Raw genomic sequence first — 16711 nt, forward strand, 5'->3', positions numbered from 1 at the left:
GCAGAAACTCTTCTTTCATAATAGCTTGTGAATATGGAGATCATGTGCTCCATGGCTACCTCAGATCAGTCAGACTGATAGTGTAGTGAATATTCAAAAAGGCCTATGTACTACTGAGCAGACAGAGCCATTGTGAAATATACACTGAGCATGGTGTGTTAAGGTTGGTAAGTTCCAAGAACATTTGAATGAGTTTAATTCTAAGCCGTCATGAAAATGGTTCTTAATTAGTTTTAAGAAGCTTAGCTTAAAATTAATATAGGCTACATAGATGACCAACAGACAGACTGAGTAAGTCATTTGTCCCCAGGGCCATTGAACTGTTCAATGCTTCACTTAAGAGAAGAGGAGAGATAGACTTCTCCGCATAGTCTGTCTGCCTCTTCACCCCCTCCATGTTTGGATACTGTCTGTCCACTAGCCACTTTTTACCACTGTCTTTCTGCCTCACTGTTTGCGTGCTATATTAGCACATTAGCACATATGCATAACCCCTCCCTCCATGCCACAGCCGAACTGTGGCCACACTTATACCTTTTGTTAATATAGTCATATATATAGATATATATATATAGACTTTATTCTTGCACTGTTGCACTGTTGGACTTACTCATTTCCACCATCACCATGACACTCACTCACACAGAGCACCTTACCTTATCTTACTATGCACAGAGAATCACAGGCTCAGTCCCTGCCTCAGTCATTGCAAGCGCCTCTTGATTGATTAATCACCCACTATGTGTGGATACTGTTTTTAGAATTGATTTAGATTAAGTGTTATTTAGTATAATTTGTATTTTAGTATATTTAGTATATTCTTTATCTTCTACTGTCCTTATATTGCTTAGTTGTGTTTTTTATATTATATACTTTTAATTACTTTTTCTACTGTTAGTGAATGTGTGTGTGATGTCTGTATGCTACTGAGACCTTGAATTTCCCCTGGGGATCAATAAAGTATCTATCTATCTATCTATCTATCTATCTATCTATCTAAATGTCAAGATTGTACTCTCTGTAGAGAAGGGTCATCTGAACACAGCAAGTGTTTGCGGTCAGAGAAACGTGAGCCTGTCCATGAGCTATTTATTTTACATAACTCAGGGTTTTTTACTAATCAGCAGTCTGTCAGTCTGCTTTATTTTGCTGATTGCAGTCTGCCAGCTGAAGAATATAGCAGTTGCGGACAGTTATTGGGGTGTGACCATTTTTGGTTAACAAGAAAACTAAGCAAAGTAAGAGCAAAAGGTTATCTGAGGATAGAAAAGTTTCCATGACAACACCCAAAAACGCTTTGTAAGGTGGATTGATGTCATATTGGTTTGCCAAGACGTCAGTCATCTACTGAGAAGGTGAACCCCAAATTCTGATTGGATTGTTGCATAGGGAATAGGAGGACCTTCGACCCCTGAGGAAAAAGGATGGAGCACAGCTACTCCAGACTCCAGCCTCAAATTTTGCGCAGATCTCAAATTGGGTTGAAAATTCTGCAGAACAGGGACGGACTGGGACTAAAAAAAGGCCCTGGACTTTCTTCCAAATAGGCCCACTACCATACACAGTACATGCGCACACACCCTTGTCCCTTGCCATCTCACATACTTTGTGATTCAAAAATTAAATAGGTGGTCACAACAAAAATACTTTTGGGTCTGCCAAATGCTAGTGGGGTTTGGGGCTCCCCCGTGACGAAAATATTGAAAAATAACCCCTTAAATGATCACTTCTGGTGAATTTTGTGGAAACTACTTGATAAATTGACTTAAAATATATTATATGCATTGAAAGCATAATATGGTCTAAAAACCTACACAGGTTGTTATATTCAACTCATTTTAAGCAAGTCTATTGGGACTTTGATCTCATCATATAGGCTACTACATCAAGGTAAAGGTCACTTCTGTTAAACTCACCTTAACATGACATTTACTTAGAGTAGGGAAATATCTTAGCCCAGTAGAAACAGCCTTAACAAAGCAACACTGTCACGCCTATGTTTTACGTCTAGTCTGTAAGAAAAGCAGGGATAGCTCACTGCAAATAACCCTTTAGGACTATAACATGTAAATTATCTGGTTACATGTTGGGCTATATTCTTTATGGGGACTTTTCAATTGAAAAGGGGCTATTGTGAGACGTATGTATAGGCTTGGTGTATGTCTACTCATGCTTGATAGCAGAATCCAGAGAGGCTACAACGTTTATTTACTAAGCAGTAAAGGACCCGTATTGAGACCTAAGCTCTTACAGTTGTGTTTTGCCAATGTTTTATGAATACGTAGCCTAACTATTTTGTTGAATAGAAAAAAATAAACGGTAATGTACTGGTGCAGCACCCCATTTCGTAACTCATTTTAAAAACATTTTCATATGCTAGTATCATGTGTAAACTGGATAAGGGGTAAGGTTTAAGTCACACCAAATGCAAGATAGGCTAGGCCTACGATAAATTATTCAAGGGGTAAAGTTGGTCAATAGTCTAAATATTGGGACAGGACCATATAGCCTTAGCCTGACGTTGTGGGCGGGACTAAGTTCGGAATGGCACCCAGGCTAATATAGCCTACCTTTGGTGGAAAACTGGTTAAATGTTGCTGTTCTCACCACTCAGTTTTATGTTAGGCCTATCCGAAGTTCTTCCGGACCATGATGACTGGCTCTAACTGACATTCACCACCTATTCTGCACACACGGGATTCAATTCTAGCGCATTTTTGAAGCGCAAGGCTATGAGCGCAAGGCTATGAGCAATATAAAGGCTGCATCATCCTGCCTAGTGTCATTAATTGAAAACGCAATGGCACATATTTACTTTTTTGGATGACAATGACAACTGATAGCGTAGACATACTGATAGCTTTGTTTAAGCCTGAGTGACGTATATTTATGTGGAGAGCTAGACAGTCATCCTACTTGGCCGATGAGGCACTTAACCAGGCAGTCGACGGCCGTCGGATGGTCAGTCGGCCCCTACTCTGCAGAATATACATTCACTCCACTGCTCAGTGTTGCACTGGCTTAGACTTAATCAGGCTGTCACTTTGTAGTATTGTGATTAAAATATTGACAGTTCAACGGCTACTTTTGTCTCAGCATGTTTCCTTGGATCAAGGTTTTCCAGAGTACTAATTTGGTCTTGAATCGAACAGGTAGGTGTGAGCTTTTTCCACCACAAAATTTGGGGCAGCCGTGGCCTACTGGCTTGGGTCAAATATGCCAGAGCCATTTTTTTGTCCCAGTCCGTACTTGGCTGGATGGAGGAGTCGGCAGCCGAGGGTTAGGTTGCGACTTGAAAGTTGAGAAAAGTTTCTGAGTGTCTGTGACACTGTTGATTTTGTCATTATAGAAAGCCGTCTTAGCAGCAGTGCTGGCTGAAAAGGAAGATAAGAGTGTCTGGTAGTTTTTGAGGTCATCAGTTAGTTTAGATTTGTGCCATTTTCTCTCCGTGGCTCTGAGTTTGGTGCGCTGTGATCTGAGGATCATTTAGCCATGGGTGAGAGTGTTTGGATCGAGCTGGCCTTGTAGTAAGACGGTAGCCTAGAAATCTAGACGCACCCTAGCGGCGGCAAATTAATTTGCTCAGCCTGTACGTCTAGTATCGAACCATAGGAATTTCTATTGGCTTAACACCGTGGATGTTCTCCAATCACAGCGCTCTATTTCTTTAGAGAGTCTTAAGGCGGGCTTAACAGGATAACGAGGTGGCTATGGCGAACGAAGAGCAGTTGTTTGAATCGGCGTTGGCGTCAACTTTGGAGGAGTTGGACTTGTGATTTTTCTTTGAAAGTTGAGCAACACAATGCACTTAAGTCATTCCTTTCTAAGAAGGATGTGTTTGCCGTTTTGCCTACCGGATACGGACATGGTCGTAGCGCTGGCCTATTGCATGCCTAGGCAGTTTGAAAGACAATTCTCTGCCCGCCCCTTGGATTAAGCGAGGTGAATGATTCGATGCCAGACTATACATCTCAATGATATAGGATGGCCCCGCCAGGCTAGTAAGACGGCACAGTTCGTCCAGACATGAGCTCAGTGTGGAGCAGAGCAAGTCTGTGGCATCATTAACCTCCAGAGTGGAGAAAGTGCTGAGTGGAGGTAGACCGGAGACGACCACAGAGGAGAAGTGGGTTGGAGACAGATTGCGGATGTTGCGACGGAACGTGTAGAGTGCACATTGATAATGATCAGCATGTAGCCTACATGAATCTAGCTGGCACCAAGTCTTTCTGAAAAAGATGGAGATGGAGGCGGACATAGCTCAGATTACCATAGAAATTATAGGAACGTGTAATTTCCGCTCTTTCAATGGGTTGTCTCAGTTGGTTTTTAGCACTAACAACAGTGACTTTCTATTGAGGAGAAGCAGCACTCAAAAAATGCTACATAGAAATGCATGGGGTTAGTTTGTAAAGCCAATATGGCAGTTGTCTACACATATCCAGCCCCTTCCGCGGCAAAAAAGTTGATGTGAATACATTGTGCCAATCATGTGGTGTGTTGAATACATCGTGCCAATGATGTGTTGTGATCTCACCACTGGAGCAAGGTTGGTGTTGTGAAGCCTTGCGCACGTGCATTTCTGCCAAAATAGATGCCCTATAAGTGCCCAAAAAGCATTACAATATGGCCGCCGAGTGAAGGGACTTGCCTAAAAGGACTTTGCTATTAATTGCAGAGATATTCAAGCAGTTTAACACCATGGGATTTCGTTTTTTAATATTTGTGCTACCTTTCTTTGGAAAAAAGTTTGTTTCCCCTCATTTTGATCGCTTTCTTTTTCCTGTTTTTGCCTTTGTATTTTGGTAACTCGACTTGGCTTCCTTGGAGAAAGACATTGTACCAGCAGCGCAACAATTACAAACAAAATATGATACCTTCAATATGAATCGTTGTGCAGACGGACTTAACGATTTTGCACTTTAGCCAGGGAGAGTGAGAGTGACCTTAGAACAGAGGTTCTCAACCTTTTTGGGGCTAAGGCACACCAAAGATCAAACCAAACCGCCAAGGCACACCGGCTTATGGTTACTGATTGTAAAGTATGTCACACACATTATTATCTAGGTAATAACAAGAGTGTTCATTCTCATGCCCATACATTTCTCTATACAGTGTGTTCATCAGATGAGACCTCAGTGATAGGCATGCTCATGGTGTTGATTGAGCTTTTTAATCAAAAAGCCATTTCTGTATTTAAAATAGCCCTCTAGCCTAATTCATGAGTCTGTATAAATGTAATGGGTTCCTCAGAATTCCCCGGCACACCTCACTTTGCCTCATGGCACACCAGTGTGCTTCAGCACACCGATTGAGAACCACTGCCTTAGACAGTCTTCACTATTCTTTGTATATGAAATTTACATTTAGTGTGACATTCATTACATTTAATTTGGAAATGAAAATATAAAAAAAAAAATAATATATATATATAATATATTCCAGACTTTTCAAGGCCCTATTGGGGCCCTATAGTAATCAGTCCCACTTTTCCCCCCAGTCCGACGCCCTTTCTCTGACACTCTGCCTCTGAGTGACTTCAGTTGTGCTGGATTTTTCACATAGATCTCCGTTTCTCAAGGTCACGAGTACTCCCAGTACGAAAAAACCCCCAAAACAAACGGTTTTACCTAGCTCGAGTTGCTGCAGCCAGTAGCTAAGGTACAGCGCTGGCTGGGGCGCTCAGAGTGTAGCGCTCAGAGTGTACAGGGTGGCTGCTTTAGCTGCTAGAAGAACATTGAGTCCGCACACCAGAATCTGCTCCTTAGCGTTTTTTTATTGGTAGGCTATATCACCACATGTGACGCTTCGGGCCCCAGCCTTTCATCAGACATGAAACAAGTGGTGAGACACACCTCCATATATACATCAATGATTGATCACATGACCTATCACGTTAAAGTGCAATTCCATCATAAAAGGACAGATATAAATACAGATATAAATGTAAATATCAAAATGTATGTATATTCAAACATTTACAAAAATATTTAAATCAGGTAGGAAAGGACAAGCCTGCAATGCCTTAAGCCTAGTTTGAAATGTTTAAAAAGGCGCCTCAACCACTATATAAATGATGAAAAACAAGACATAAAATAAAAAATAAAAATGAAAAACACCAATAAAGAAATAGAGAGATAGTAAAGAATACCACTAAGGTGTGTTACAACAGTTCAGGACAATTTTGTGAGAATCAATCCCACAGCAGTGGACAGGTACACTGGGAACATGACATAACACATCATATGAAGTCAGCAAAACATTACCACAGTATCTACAATATTTACACATTATTTATACAATTATTTACAAGAATGGCCTCAGATCAAAGTCTTCATTCAACCCTTTTGGAGCTAAAGTGTCCAGGGTGTAAATCCAGCATGCTTCTCTCTTAAGTTTGGATGTGCATGCTGCACCCTTGAACTCTCATGCTTTAGCTGCTGCCTGCATCAACTCGAACTATAGGTAGAACTATTGTTTTTGTTTTTTGTAACCCCCCCCTAACCCCCTATTCAACACTGAATTTCAGTCACACATACACCCACATACACATCACATCTTCCACAACTTACAGATTTTCTCAAACATTTTGATGCTTGTGTCAAAACAGTTAACACCCATGTCTGAACAAAAGCACTTGTAAAAGGTTGTTACTCTCTCAAAACACTTAAAACATGCACATGTTGTCAAATCCCTGATTTCAATCAATCATTACACACTGGACAACAAAATGCAAAATATAGTTCCCAAAATGAGCATTTTTGCTATGTCTGTTCCATTTCTTTCTCATTTTTCTGGTATCAGAAAAAAACTGTGTAAAGAAAAAATGTACTGAATAGAAAATAATTGTATTCTTTCCTCCCAATATGTAACTGTCATTGACATGTAAGACCTACAGTAAGACAAATTTCATTGAATTACAACTTGTCATTTTTCATCAAAATAGACCTACAGTAAACACCTTTTGTACTGTTTTCTTCACCAAATAGGCCAGTGCTTACAAATAACTACAAATAACCTGTACTTTCTCTAAATGTGCCGATCTATTAGCCTGACAAGCCAGACCCACATTAAGATGTAGGGTCTGGGCACTCACCGTTCGCAGTGCTCAGTCCTAGGGGCGGGATAATCGGTTGTCTTTCAAATTCCCTCTGCAGGCAATAGGACAGCACTGAGTCCCATGCGTTTTCCCACCAGCTGAGCTAGTTGGCTAGTTCAAAGTTTTGCCAACTTAAAAAAAGCTTAACTCGTGTCACACTGTTCGTCAACAGCAATATCTATCTTCTTTGTTTTCAAGTAGCAATGAATTCAAGTCAAACCGTTGCAACTCTGCCATCAATCATTATGTTAAGCCCGCCTAACGACTCTATACACGATTTGATTGAAGTTTAATTTTTCGAGCTCACAAGCCAACGGAGAGTTGCTAGACTAGCCCGGGAAGCAAATGTAATTTGCTGCCGCTAGGGTGCGTCTAGATTTCTAGGCTACCGATCTATACTTCCAAATAGCAACACAGAACAGATATATATATACTCTTTTGATCCCGCGAGGGAAATTTGGTCTCTGCATTTATCCCAATCCGTGAATTGACACTCAGCACACAGTGAACACACAGTGAGGTGAAGCACACATATCCATAAGAGATATGGCATCTCTTATGGATAATGAAAGATTGCTGATTGAAGAAATGTGCAAAGGAGTTTCACACAGGTGTATCAGAGATTCAGACTTATACAAGGAATCTCTACCCCCTGTGAAAAGATTTCACAGGACCTAAAATGCTCTCTCCACATTGACACTATCCAGAAAAAGGCCCAGCAGAAGTTATACTTCCTGAGACAGCTAAGAAAGTTTAATCTGCCTAAGGAGCTAGCTGCTGACCACTTTCTAATCAGCCATCATTCTGTCTGTCATCATCTGCACCTCCATCACTGTCTGGTTTGGGTCAGCCACCAAACGGGACAGGGCCAGACTGTAACGGACAATTAGGGCTGCAGAGAGGATCATTGGAGCTGACCTTCCCTCCATCCAGGACCTGTACTGGTCCAGGGTCAGGAAAAGGGCAGCAAAAATCTCTACAGATCCCTCACATCCTGGTCACAAACTGTTCAACCTCCTTCCCTCTGGTAGACGATACAAGGCACTGTTGGCCAAAACCAGCCGACACAAAGACAGCTTCTTCCCCCAAGCACAGGGATGGATTACTGCACGGACCTACCGGGCCCAGGCCCAGGGGCCCAAGAGGTCAGGGGGCCCTGAAGCCCAAGCCTTTGCATGGAATCATTGCCTCAATATCAACAAATCAGGATGTAGGCTATGAATCTGATTGAATTTAGTATTGGCCATCCCCAAAATGCCCCAAAATACAGGAAATCACATTAAACTAATTAAACATTTTCTGGCGGAGGACCCCCAAACTCCCCCTCCCACATATGCAACAATTAGTGGGGGGCCCTTAATACATCTGGGCCCAGGGGCCCGAAGGTTCATAATCCGCCCATGCCCAAGCAGTCACTCTTTTGAACACTCAGAAACAGCCCCCACCCTTACACTGAACAAAGTCAATCAACACTGTTCTGCTCATCTACCTCATGTGTAGCCTTACAGTTACAATATGGTCATACATTATCATTGCACTGAACTGCCTTGCACTGTATTTATATTTAATCTTAAAGCAACACCAAAGAGTTTTTTGTACCTTAAAATAATGTTTTCAAAATCGTTTCAGTGGTTTATCAACTCATAACAGGGTGAACTGCACTTTTGCATTTGCTTCACGACCCTCTATCGGCTATAACCGCACTATGCAAGTTTGCCAGATCGGGTAGCGGATCTGTAGTTCGATGGAATGAGACAGAAGAAACTACAAATTTGACTTGCTTCTGATGTCGCAATACATCTTTCATAAAATCATGGAACATACTCTACCTTGTCTGTGGACATTGTTATTTGCAAAGCCGATGCCGGATAATCAAATAGCGTGCGTGCTACAGAGGAAAAGTGCTTTGGTGTTGCTTCAGTCTGTACTGATATTGCACTATTCACACCCTCTTTTCAACTGTATATTGCATCTTGCCTGTGTCTGTTGAGGTGTCCGCAACTCGGCAACCTTGACAGGGACATTGCATTACCCTATACCACCCATACTGTCTATTTATTTATTTGCAAATGTACTGTAATAAATCTTATACATAGCCATATTCTACTGCCCTTCATTCTATTCTTACTGTTCTGTTTTTATTCTTTTACTCTTTTTGTTTTTTTATTTTTTATATGTAAAGTGAGTGTTGTACTTTGAGAGCAAAGATTAACCGGAGTCAAATTTCTTGTTTGTTTACGCAAACCTGGCCAATAAAGCTGATTCTGATTCTGAAAATATGTTTTCCTTTTGTTTAGCATGGGGAAACCAATAGAGTTTGCGGTCTTTGAATGACATTTGTGTTAACTGCTTTGCAGGAAACTTGTGGGTGATTTGTGGGGAACAAATGAGTTAACTAGAAAATATTGCCAGAAGTTTGCATATGAAAATATGACCTTGCCCTAAATTTGTTTTTGTGCAGCAGCAACTGTTGTGAAATGTGTGAACTCAATGAAAATGTGTGAACACATTTGCAAGAGATGACTTCTGCTGTGCAAAGATGTTCATGAAGACCAAGTGGATCCCAGTTTCTTTAAGCAGATGAAAGCAATCAAGAAAAACTGTAATTGGTCTTCACTGTGAAATTAATTAATTTTTAGTATCTATTTAGGCACTTAACCTTCTATGTTTATTACCACTGTATGTCTGACTGATGAGTAGATGTGCGGTTGTTTTTAAGCTGCTGGACAGTTCAGATCTATCTATCTATTGATCTAACAAGAAATATGTCTTGGGCTTGGTCAGAAGGATGATTAAAATCATGCAACGATTTGGAAAGTGATGGCTTATTAGAAGAGAAACCTTACATGCATATACAGTAGCTTTCACTTTCACTAAAAGACACACACACACACTTTATTTATCTCTCTCACACACGCATAAACATACAATGCATACACACATTCACACACACACACACACACACAAATACACACACAAACTTTATTTATCTCTCTTTCAAACACACACACACACACAATGCATACACACATTCACAGGCACACAAAAAACTAGGCACTAAAACAAGTATAAACAAGTATGATGATTCATTGGGTTTCCAAATAATCCAACCCTCTCACGCAATATCAATCATGTATAACATATAGAGCAAAATTGCCCTCTGTCCTCTGGTGGCAGGCTGGTGTGGTGGGGAGGTTGTCTCTCTGTCTTGCAGACAATGGCTTGTGATAATGTGTCTGTGCGGAACAACGTATACAGTAAATGAAGTGAGCCGAAGCAGATTTGGTAGCAGAGAGATCAGTGGGTCATCCTCCATCTGTACGGTTCTTCCTGACACTGTCAGACACACACACACACACACACACAAGAGAAAACGCAGCGAGATGGAGACAGGCATGGATGAGAGAAAGGGAGAGGGTGTGGTGGGTGGGACATCAGAAAGTCCCAGCAATTGAATCAGAGGAACAAGACAGATAGATGAAGACAAAGAGGGAGGGAGAGATGAGGACATGAAAAAAATAAATACCAAAAGGTGAGACCCTGGTGACAGCTGGTGCTAATGTGGGATATCAAATGAGGAAACGGGAAGCGGGTGTCTGTACCCCTCCCCCCAACCAAACCAAACCAGCCAATGGAAATACTTCCTGTTGGACTGATAAGAGGGCAACAAGAGCTGTTCAGACACTTGATTGGGACTCCAAAGAACAATTAAAATAGATAAAGCGAATCACAGGGGGCTTCTGGCCTGCTCTTTGTCACCACAAACAAAAACAATGTTGGTGACATCGCCATGGTTGCGAGGCTATACACTCCAGAGAGCATCAATAATGATGGGGACATGGGGGGAAAGTGAGCTTGGCGTAAAGATTTGCACTGTTGCAGCACTGCGTGTGCATGTGTGTGTGAGTGGGGGTTGCGGATATCCTCCGCTGAGCGCGTGGCTACACTCAGTCCAAGCACGGCTAAAAGGCGACAACAACAGTTCCAACAGTTTGTGGCACGGCAAGAGTGATGACTGCAGAAGCAGCTAAAGTAGCAGGAGCTTTTTGCTGCGATCATGCATGCACCAATAGATGTTTGACTTTTTCCTCACCCTAGCACACACACACACACACACACTTGTGTGCTGACACTTCAGGTAGGAACGGTGCCTTTTTCTGAGCTGCACACACTAAGGCAAGTGGGGGTCCAGAGAGCAAACAAAGTGTCAAGCGACGCGCGACGCTCTGCGAGGCTCCAGTTTGAGTGGAATGCTTCATTGTTGTGGCCCAATGTGTGGCCATTGTGCTGCTGAAACAATCATCACAATGTGACATGTTCTCCCACTTTGTTTATTATTCAGGAGACAGCCAGAGCAGACATTACTTCATGGTTCTTTCCTGTACATGTGTATGTGGAGGAGGGGGTGGGCTGTGTTCTAGTTTCACTGTGTCTGTGTATGTGCGTGTGTATGAGCACACAGTGATCAGTATGATAATAAGACAGAAACATGTTCATACGTATGTGGTGTAATGTAATAATGTCTGTAATGTAATATGTATGTAATGTAATGTTTTCTCATTACAGTTTCCCTCCCCTCACATGACTCCACCAGGGTCTACAGTAGTTGTCCATAATGGGTGTTCAACTAAGTTAACTTTTTTTGTCAGTACTGATATTCAGCACAGGGGGAGATACTGACAGGTCTGTTTATCATCAGGAGAAAACTATGTCTAAGATTCAACAGATAATGTGCACGGTGTCTGGCTTGTCATTTCCGTATTGCAAAAGGCCAAATCAAATGATCGGAGCGCTAGACATGCACTTCAAATCCCTAACTTTGTTAGTACTGGGATCTCGCTACACTTTGAATTAGGGCTCATGGCTGATCACTACCAGACCCTTGCCAGCAGTGCCTGATGTAATAACAGGGACTTTCACTTCCCTCTTCCTCAACATTCAGAGTCTGCTAATACAAATATGAGAAAGAAGCTGCCAAGGAAGGAGTCGTTTGGCCTACCCACCCCCCACCCCCCCCCACCCCCCCCACACACACACACACACACAATCAGACACACTAAACCATCATTAGAACAGCCGTATTTTGTGATACGTTTTTTTATATGTTTATCTTTGACCCTCACAAGACAATGGGCTTCAGCTGAGGTGGGAGAAGGAGATGGAAAAGCAGGGGGTGCCAAGTAAGGGTCCCTGGGGGACCCTGTGTGTCTTAAAGATAAGGCCACGAACTACAGTCCAGCATTTCCTCAGTAACACAGCCATGGGGTCTTATCAGTGGCCAGTGAAGTCCTCCTGTTACCCCACAATGGGTCTTCCACAGCTACAGTATGAAGAAAAGAAATAACCGATGCCCTGTTTAGTCTGTAAATACTGTTCTATTTTGCAAATGTATTTGGGGAAATATATGCAGATCAGACATTGAGAGAAACACATAGAGGAGAGAGGCTAAGTTTATTCTAAAAGGGAAACAACAAAGGGAAACAGACATTTAGACACAGTGGATGTCACTAGAAGTTCTCAGATTTCACTTTGACTCAGTTCAACAAGCAATTGTAGTTGTCTTATTCTGACAGTGACACTCATATCAACAACACATCACAGAGGTACAACCACAAACCCCAAATGACTGCAGACTAATAGAAAGTGATGCGACACAATGACTGCATGTGCCCCTCAAGTGTGGTAATGGCCACAGGATTTTGTTCTAATCATAACATCATAGCCTATAATAAATAAATAAAGTATCTATCTATCTATCTATAAGTTCTCAATACGTTGGTCCAACCACAACAAAGAGTCAGAGAAAGAGCTCACACATTCTTATCTAAAACATTTTCATACCACTGTGGCAAAACTATAGTCAAGTTACTTTTTAGTTCTATAAAATCTCTGATGTAAGAATGTTTATATCTAATGCCAGAGAGAGAAGGCGTCGGCTGTTCCTTTAAGTTTATATGACCTGTTTTTGGAAACTGACATAAATAACTTTGTTCATCGCCATCTTTTTTCTCGAACAAGTAAACAAACATTTTAAAAAGTTGTTTTCTTCTTAGTGTTGTCTCCTTTAAGACAAGCTCAGCTGTGTGTGTTTGTGCAGAGATCTGACCCCTTAGGCATGCCATAGCAGCAGCAGTCGCTCCTGTGTCCCTCAGGGGAGCCCACCCTACGCACTGAAGCCAACCTCCGTCGGGCGAGATGATCCTGACCCCACCTAGTGGACGACAGTCTCAGCGCAGCACAGGGGTCCCCAACAGAAAAGGGAGGTGTGGGTGACGGGATTGAAAATCTTTCATGGTCAAGTTTCACAATTCGTTGTAATGGCTTTAAGATGTGTTGTCTAACACATCTTGGAGGAACCACGTGAGAAAGGCTTATATTAAAACTAGAAAAGCATTTCCTGAAGGAAATACAGTGCATGAAAATGCAAAAAATATGATGTAAAATATCATACAGAGTAAAAACAAACTATATTGGTTGCTAGGTAGATGAGGTTTAATATAGTTGGAATGACTGAACAGTTAAATAGGTGGATAGTTTATACAGTTAAATGATTTGCTTGGTAGATAAGGTTTAATATAGTTGGAATGATTAAACGGTTAAATAGGTGGATAATTTAAATGGTTAAATTATTTAGGTAGATAATTGACGATAACTGACAGTTGGAATGGCTCTAATGTTTGCTAGCAGTTATGATAACTATGTTATTATAATGTTAACCAAGTTACTTAACTTAGCTAATGTTTTCATTTTTAGTAGTTATGCTAACTAGCATGTTAGCAATGCTTAAACTATGTTAACCATGTTACTTAGCTAACCTAGCTAATCAGTTTTAGTAGTCATGCTAACTATGCTAACTAGCATGTTAACATGCTAACTATGCTAACCATATTACTTAGCTAACTTAGCTAATCATTTTAGCAGTTATGCTAACTATGCTAACCATATTACTTAGCTAACTTAGCTAATCATTTTTAGTAGTTTTGCTAAAAATGCTAACTAGCATGGTAACATGCTAGCATGCTAACTATGTTAACCATGTTACTTAGCTAACTTAGCTAACTAGCTACAGTGGGTAGGAGTCATAGTTGATGACAAGTAACAGTTGCAATGGCTAAACAGTTAAAAAGTTCAGTAGTTTAAAGGTCCAGTATGTAGGAAATAATGGAAAATAAACTCTAACCATTCCAAAAATGATCACCATATGTTGTCAGAGAGTGAGGAAACACGATGAATTGAAGTAATGGCTTATTTGACAACATTACTCTAACCCGTGAAACCCCGTAAAACCCATGAAAAAAAATCAGTTATGGGGCGGAATCTCTTGGAATTTTCGTTTATGTTTTGAACGATTAATTCTAGAATAGCGTATTAATAATGGGCTAGGTCCTCCTATTTGGGTTGCCAAATTAGCAAAGGCCAACTGTCAATAGCTGTCAGTTGTAGTCATGAACGCCTACAAGAGGCAGGCAAATTTCCAAAATTAAAACAAGAAACAAATTAAGTGGACATCGGAGGAGCTTCCTGAGATGGTGACGTCTTCGTCAAACTAAGAATATCAAGTCTGACGCAGAGCTGGCCATATTTCTCCACAACAGGTAGCCTATGTTAAACTTCATCTGCATCGCTAACTTCAGCTAAATATGTTACGTTGGTTAGAGAGGTATTTTTTGTTTTCACTGTTTCCGTAATGTGTAGCTGGGTCATGGTTGGAGAAACGTTAAAGCAGCTGCAGGTCAACTAACGTTAGCTAAGTCTTCATTACATCTGGCAACCCAGAAGAGGCTCGCGTCTGGTAGTCTTGAGAACGTTCACCAGTGTTTTGATTTTGACCTACAGAACGTTCGTTAACAATCCTACAAATCGCACCTTTAAAGGCTTAAATTGTTTAACAGTGAAATATTGTAGTGAGGACTTTTATTTTGAAACAGTTTTTGGCAGAGGAAGCAGTTGAACAGGATGTGTAGTCTTAATAGGGCCAGTTTGTATGCTTAAAGCCTGAGACTGGCAGTTGATGCAGGTGGCCCGAACACCTGCCATAGGATTCTAATTGCTTAACGGCTCTATTGTGATGTCATCAGCCCATGTTAAGTCTATGGGGAAATTTTGAACAGTTTTTAATTAATAGTTTAAAAAGTGTAAAAGTTACAACGTTGAAAAATACATTGCCCGGGTGTCCTAAGTAAGACCTACGTAACATAGTTTGAATGAAGTTTCTACAAACGGTTGAAGCTGCATTAAATGCGTTAGAAGAAGAAGAAGAAGCCTAGGAAGAACAGTACAGTGCATTTTCATGCACTGTAATAAAAAGCCTAGGAAGAACAGTACAGTGCATTTTCATGCACTGTAATAAGAAGAAGCCTAGGAAGAACAGTACAGTGCATTTTCATGCACTGTAAAAAAGAGAGGGATATGAGGAAAAGAGAGAAAAAAGGAAACACTGTGAAGGGACAGAGCACCTGTTTATATATTATTGAGAAGGAAATGAGGATAGATGAACTGTGACCCAGGAGACCCCAGCTGTTCTCTTGTGTGTATTATTCCACATTCTCTCTGCTTCCCAGGTTCAGCCGTCACCGTCTGGTTTCGATAGAGCTGGAAAACACGGCAGATAATCAATCCCATACTTCACCGTGGCCTGGCGGATTGGGCCACAGAGATGGACCATTTCAAGAGAGACGATTCTCCTGATTCATTAAAGGCCGGATGTTGACGGTAACATTCCTGATGTTTAACATTCCACATGAATAGCTGACGGCAAAAAAACCCTCACAAGTCACAGTAGAATGCTGAAAATTGGAAAATCTTTTCAATACCAGACGCAACAACAGGTTTTTCAATACAGATTTCTGGCAGTATAACCAACCGAATGAAATGCCTACCACAAGGATGAGATGACACTAAACAGCTGACAGCTGAGCAAGCATGTACAACAGGGACTTTTCTTGGAATTAAAATATGCATACTAGCAAGTCACCACACAGGGGCTTAGACCTCAGGCATCAACTTGACGCCTCTACAGTGGTGCAGTGCTTCAGATCGCTCAGCAGACTGACCACAAAGCCGTAGTTATTTTTGGAGCGTCACCAGGTTACATTTTGGTATGTGGTCTAGGGGTGTAAAGGTAGGCTACACATATTCATACCAAACCGTTGAGGTACAGAACGTTAGGTTCAATACAGATGTCTACCGAATGTACCGAACGCAGTCTTAAACAGTAATCAACACTAGGATTGTATTGCGTACACAGCATGTTTCAAATTTCACATTACATGACGGATCATATGTCAGTTTAGTCAGTTAACATAAAAAAAAACATTTGACACCTTTTCAAGCTACTACTCCCTGAGTGCATCACCGATATTGTCAGGGAATTTTAGGCTAGTAGCACACCTCTTACCATTCCGAAATTAACCGAACCGTGACTTCAAAACCGTGGTACACAGACTTGATGTCTTTACAGTAATGCTGTGCTGCAGATCTCTCAGTATATCTGGAGCATATTGACCACAGTTTCTAAGAAATAGCTCAGCGCACAAAAATAGAGTCAACAGGTTACATTTTGCCACTGTATCTTCACATGACTGGCCTACACCGAGACCAAATTCTATCATG

Source organism: Alosa pseudoharengus, unplaced genomic scaffold, assembly GCF_046254945.1.
Source record: "Alosa pseudoharengus isolate Yale_2024_CS ecotype anadromous, Long Island Sound unplaced genomic scaffold, YU_APseudo_1.1 YU_APseudo_1.1_scf_13, whole genome shotgun sequence".
Lineage (NCBI taxonomy): Eukaryota > Metazoa > Chordata > Actinopteri > Clupeiformes > Clupeidae > Alosa > Alosa pseudoharengus.